The sequence below is a fragment of the Microtus ochrogaster genome, unplaced genomic scaffold (assembly GCF_000317375.1).
Source record: "Microtus ochrogaster isolate Prairie Vole_2 unplaced genomic scaffold, MicOch1.0 UNK22, whole genome shotgun sequence".
Classification (NCBI taxonomy): Eukaryota; Metazoa; Chordata; class Mammalia; order Rodentia; family Cricetidae; genus Microtus; species Microtus ochrogaster.
Genome location: NW_004949120.1, coordinates 614055 through 620054, shown reverse-complemented (window position 1 = coordinate 620054; position 6000 = coordinate 614055).

Below are 6000 nucleotides of genomic sequence, written 5' to 3'. Positions count from 1 at the left end.
GGGAGGAGGGGGGAAGGGCGGGAGGAGGGGGAGGGAAATGGGAGGCTGGGAGGAGGTGGAAACTTGTTTTTTTTTCCTTTTCTCAATAAAAAAAAAAATAAAAAATAAAACATAAGAAGTCTATTAAATCTTTTTTTTTTAACTCTTATTCCTCTCTCCCTGAATGATTGCTTAAATTCTTGTCTGAATTTTTATTCCTTTGAAAATGCCCATGTCTATGGGGCGACAATGATCCTGTGCCTACCTTGTCCTGTAGATCTGTCCGAGTCCTACAGCTGCAGAATCTCCTTTTTTTTTTTCCTGGTCCCTGGGTGCGCTCCGTCGCCAGATACGAGGCCATGTTTCAAGTCCTTGTTCGGGTGCCACTTGACCGGTCCAGCAGGTCCTAAGTTATTCCAGGGTCTGAAGAGGCACTATCTGAAAGACATGGAAGAGAGAAAGAGACAGATGCCGAGCAGTATTCTTTTTGTTAAGGCATCCCCTTTATTGAAGCAAGTTTTATGTCTTATATACTCCTCAGTGAGGAGCTCGGGCAGGAGGGAACTGAGGAAGGGGAAAGGAGGGGAAGGGAAGGAGGGGGTCGTTGCAAGGTCAGTGGCTAGAGCACCTGCTGTTAGTGATAAGCAGCAAACAAAGAAGACACTCTGAGGTGCTGTCTGAAGCTTGAATCTCCAAGGTCAGTATACAATGTCTCAGTTAACTTTAAGTTTTCTGTCTCAAGATTTCCACCTCAAGGCCCTGTGAGACATGAGAAAGGAGAAGCCTGAAATGGCTCCTGACACACTGGGAACCATGGAAATAAACAATAACATCAATGAGGAGCCAGCTGCCCAGGACTGGCTAGCTAATCACGTGATTCCTTTCTAGCTTGTTCCTCTCAAGAACAGTGAATCAGTAACACTGGTTGTCCATGGAGGAAACACATCTCCAATCAAAACCTAACTGCCACTGCCCTCGCCAGGGACTACAAAATGGTCATAAGTAAATGGAAATTGCGGCTGATGTGTGACCTAAGTTTGTAATACTGTCCCCTCAAGGAATATAAAGAGTGCAGTAGCAGAGAGTGGAATGGATTTGTGATTGTTTTATCAGAGAGTGCATGTGTCAGAACTCAAACTGTATCAACCTGTATACCTCAGCCACAGCTACAACTTCAGTGTGGGATTCGGACTTGCCTGGCTATTTAGCATGAAGGCACTTGAATAAATTAGCTAGTTCTGAAACTCCAGCATGGATCTCAGTGCAAAGTCATCTTAATTCTTTGAAACATCTGCTTTCTCGAGAAGCTGTCCCACAGAGATGTAGAAATATTATATTTCTAATTTGTAATCACCTCCAATTCCCACCTTCTCCTGCCCTCCGTGCTGTCCTGGTATTACCCACCAGCAGCAATCCTCCTCTGTGCTGCCCTGGTGGCACTGGCAGCACTCCTTCTAAGATCTCCTCTGCACTCTAGCAAATGCTTAGTTCAGAATATTGTTTTCTAAAAGGCACTTCTAGCAACATTCTGCTGAAAGGATTTTCGTGTATATAAACACGGAGAGAAAACTCCTCCAAGGGCTCAGACCCATAGATAAGGTATTCAAAGGATTGGAATTGACTGCTCTAGAAACTTTAATAATTTTCAACTCACTTCCCTTTGTCTCCTTTTCTTACCATGTGACCAATATCTCCAAACTACATCCACAAACCTGAAGCCTTTATCAATAGTGCTTGCTACACTGTGAAATTTCCCTTTGTATTCTCTTTACCAACAGCTCCTCAAGACCAGTTTCTCCAACTCCAAGAGAGACAGCGTACATAGACAGTAAGTTCATTTCATGAATGAGCAGACCAAGGGTCTGAGAAATATTTTCAGAAATCTGTCTTGATTTCTCAACTCTGCACAGTGGCCTGCAGCTGTAGCCCCTCACTAGAGAGTTGAATGATGGGGAAAACTCAAGGCCTGGCCTGAATAGAAAGACTCTTGGTGTTTGAAGTCTGTCTGTCTATGTGTTGCTTTTATTGGTTAATGAATAAATGCCTATAAAAGGGCAAAGCACAGCTAGGTGGGGAAAAATAAACTGAATGCTGGAAGAAAGAAGGCAGAGTGATGGAGATGCTGTGTAGTCCAGCCTGGATGAAACCTTGCTGGTAAGCCACAGCCATGTGGTGATACACAGATTAATAGAAATGGGTTAAATTAAAATGTGAGAGCTAAGCAATAAGAACCTAGAGCTAATAGGCCAAGCCAAGGTTTAATTAATACAGTTTCTGTGTGGTTACTTCAGAAATCTGGGCAGCTGGGAAACAAACAAGTGGCCTTGTACAACAACAGACCTTGTTCCATAAGAAAGAAAAATCCATAAGCAAATAATCCATCACATATGAAACACAGTGGGTAACTATATGCTCTTGTACAGAAGGTCTGGAAAGATGGGTAAGTGTTACATAGCTTTAGCTTAGGTTAACCAGAATATCTTTTCTATGTGCAGCTACAAAGAAAAAAATCAAAACCACAAGAGCCAATACAACCTTGGGTTTATACAACTAGGGTTAACACAGACCCCACCAGGCCTTCCAGACAGCAGATGCTGGTTATTGCTGTCACAGAAGGAGTTACAATAATATTTGCCAATGGGGATAGACAGGGAAAATATTACAGGCTCAAGCTGCTCATGGAGCCACAGGTTAATCTTATAAGTTTATTCCTGCCATCAGCCCAGAAACTGAACCTTAGAGGAAGGCCTTCCACTGGTGTCCAACTTCATGTATACTGTTTCAGACACAGTTCACACTACAGGTGAGTTTATTGTTACTCATTTGCATGAGCTTGGCCATACTTCCTGTTGAGAATACTATAAAAAGGCTTTGAAGCACAGACCCCTATTCTTGAGGTTGATTTTGCCCTGCCCAGTTCTTGTGCTAAATGAGTACCATTCCAATTATGGTGTGAGTCACTGTCATAGCTGCCATCTTAGGGAACTAACTGGACAGTCAGAAAATGGAGATAGCATTGACCCAGCCCTGCTCTGTGGCAGCTGTGTATCCTGTGACTCTCGTGTGCATGGCAGACGCCTGATGAAATGGGAACTATGTCAAGTGAGGAAAGGAGTTAATCAAAGTGCTAGCTTTCCAATACTTTGGGAACCCCAGGCAAGCCACTTTGGGTGTATATTCTCTTCATCAGTACAAGAATTAGCTATTATGTCTTACTCAATCCTCCTACCCCCTATAATCTGTATTAGGATTCCCTAGAGAAACAGAAGGGACAGGGTGAATATATATATATTAAACTAGAGTTTACAAAGTGCCTCACAAGTTGTATTCTGAGTAGTGCAGTGATGGCTGTCTCACACTTAAAGCCAAAAATTTGATAGTTAATCAGTCCACCAGACTGGCTAGCACAGCAGTCCAAGTCTGGTGCTGAAAGCCTGAAGGAGTTGTGGAGAGTCACTGATGTTCAGTCTAGGGAAGCCTAAAGAAGCTCTAATTCCAGAGAAGCAAACAGCAGAAGCAGCAGCAGCAGTACCACCACCACCACTGCAGCATGACCATCATCATTGTCATCATCATCATTATCATCATCAGTAGCAGGGGCGGCGGCGGCAGCAGTGACAGCATCAGGGTGGATGCACTCACCAGTGATAATAAAGGCCAAAACAAGCAAAAGTACTCTTCTTTCACAGCTTAATATTGTCATTGCTGTGCATTTCCTGTAGTGTAGGAGTTGAATTAGCTTCCCAGCCTAGATTCAATGTCTACCACTTTTGCAGTCTCTCTGCAACATCAAGCCTGCTGTAACTCTTACTTTCCTTCTGTATTTGTCATTCTTTTGTAGCCATTTCCCTAAAGATCTAAAAAAAAAAAAATCCTTCTCTCTACACCTAGGTAAGATAATTCTTGTTCTGTCTTCTCATTTCCTTAACAATCTTCTGAAGACCTTTAGCAGTTGTTACCAGTAACCATGCATGCACTTAAAACACTCCTGTGGTAGACATCCCATCATGAATCAGTTTTCTATTCATTTTGAGAGAACAGAAAGCAGCATAATGTATGATCACTCATGGATCTTCACTCAAAAAGAGGTAGTTGCAGCACAATGAAGCATTTTCTTAGAGAGATAAATATCCTGATGGTATCGTTTTCCTTTGTTTTGTTCAGTTCACACTAAGTTATTAGAAACACAAATATTCACAATTTTCTTTTTCTGTTATCTTAATTCATTAGTTCCTAAACTATATAAAATCACTATATTATTGAATCTGATCTCATTGCAAATTAGAATCATTTCATGAGCATTTATTGAAAACTAAGCCTAGTGAACAGTCCACCATTATCTCCAAATATTGATGATGATGATGATGATGATGATGATGATGATGATGATGATGATGATGATGATAATGATGACCTAAAGAGAAGTTGAAGAAGCAAACTGACTTTGAATGAATGGATTCAGGGTTGAAGACTATTTGGAACTCTGACTTCCTTTTTCAGCTCTTTCTATGTGGGTCATTTCCTTTTCTAAGTTAACTTCATCCTAATAGCTACAGAACCCAGTGAGAGGAGAACGTCCACTTTCTTAATTCTAAGGAGAAACCCAGGGTGTGCTCCAATTGGCCAACTTCATCATCCTTGAACAATTTTACTAGATCAGTAGGTATCCAGGTTATGTCTGCTATTTTGGTTTTGCAGATGGAGTTTTGAGACAAGACAAGCTGTAGCACAAATTCTCCTTCTTAGTAATAAGAAATTGGAGTCAGACATCAAGGGTGAAAGCTGAAAGAAAGATCAGAGAAGCAGAGCATTCAGCCACTAGAGAGACTTTTTACCTCTACTGAATCCTCAAACTGAATGGGGGAGATCCAGTCTCTAGGAATTCTCAGGCTGTCTGCCTTGAGCTCTCATCTCTTTCTGCCTTATATTCCTCTTTCTGCCTCTTCATGTCTCTACATCCCTAGTGCTGAGGTTAAAGACATCTGACTCGCAAGTACTGGGATTAAAGATGTGAACCTCCACTGCCTGCTTCTGTTTCTCTTTTAGACTGGATCAATCTCACGTAGCCTAGGGTGGCCTTGAACTCACAGATATCCATCTGTCTCTGTCTCCAGGGTGCTGGGATTAAAGGTGTGTGCCTCTATTGCCTGGCTTCTATGGCTAACTGGTGGCTTAGTTGTGCACTCTGATCAAAAATAAAATATTACCAAAATTGACCTTGTTTGTTAGGATTATTTTGAACTTCTAACCCTACTGTCTCTGCCTCTAGAGATAGGATAATAGGCATGCACTACTATGCCCAATTTATTTAATTTAGAAGTCAGACTCAGGGCTTCATGCATGCTAGGAAAGCAATCTATCCGTTAAGCTACATTACCAGCCCCTGATTTCATGGGGTTTTGTCTTTGTTTTTGTTTTACAATTATAAACAATGCAGCAACAAAAGATAACTAATAACTTAGACAATGTATGATATAGCTGTTCCATGAGTGACAAGGAAAAATTGCAGACAATAGTTGTTTAAATATTTCACAGAACGCGCTCTAGTGGAATAATAAAGATATGATTATGGATTCCAGTCAGCCCAAAAAACACTCATGAGGGACTTCTCACTTGGAACTAATGACTATATCACCAAATGCAGTTAGGTCAAGGAGCTGTAGGGGTATGATTATGACACCCAGCCACACTGATTTAAATGGCCAGCCTAAATAACTGTGTCTATAATGGAGAAATTTCCAATATTAGCTAGAAAATAGGACAGGACCTTTCAGAGCCATTATAATTTTATTCCCTATGTGTAGCCATTTATGGCAACCATTCTTAACTCTTTCAAAAGATAATTATAACTATATTTTGGAGTAATTTGTATTAAAGTGGTCTCTGTCCAGGCATCACTCTCAAAAGTTAAAGTATTCAAATAGAGTTTTCAAGTGCCAAGACTTTACTTCAAACAAAATTGTATATAAAATTCTAATAAATAATATAAGTAAGGTGCTATAAATATGGTCCAATGGTTAA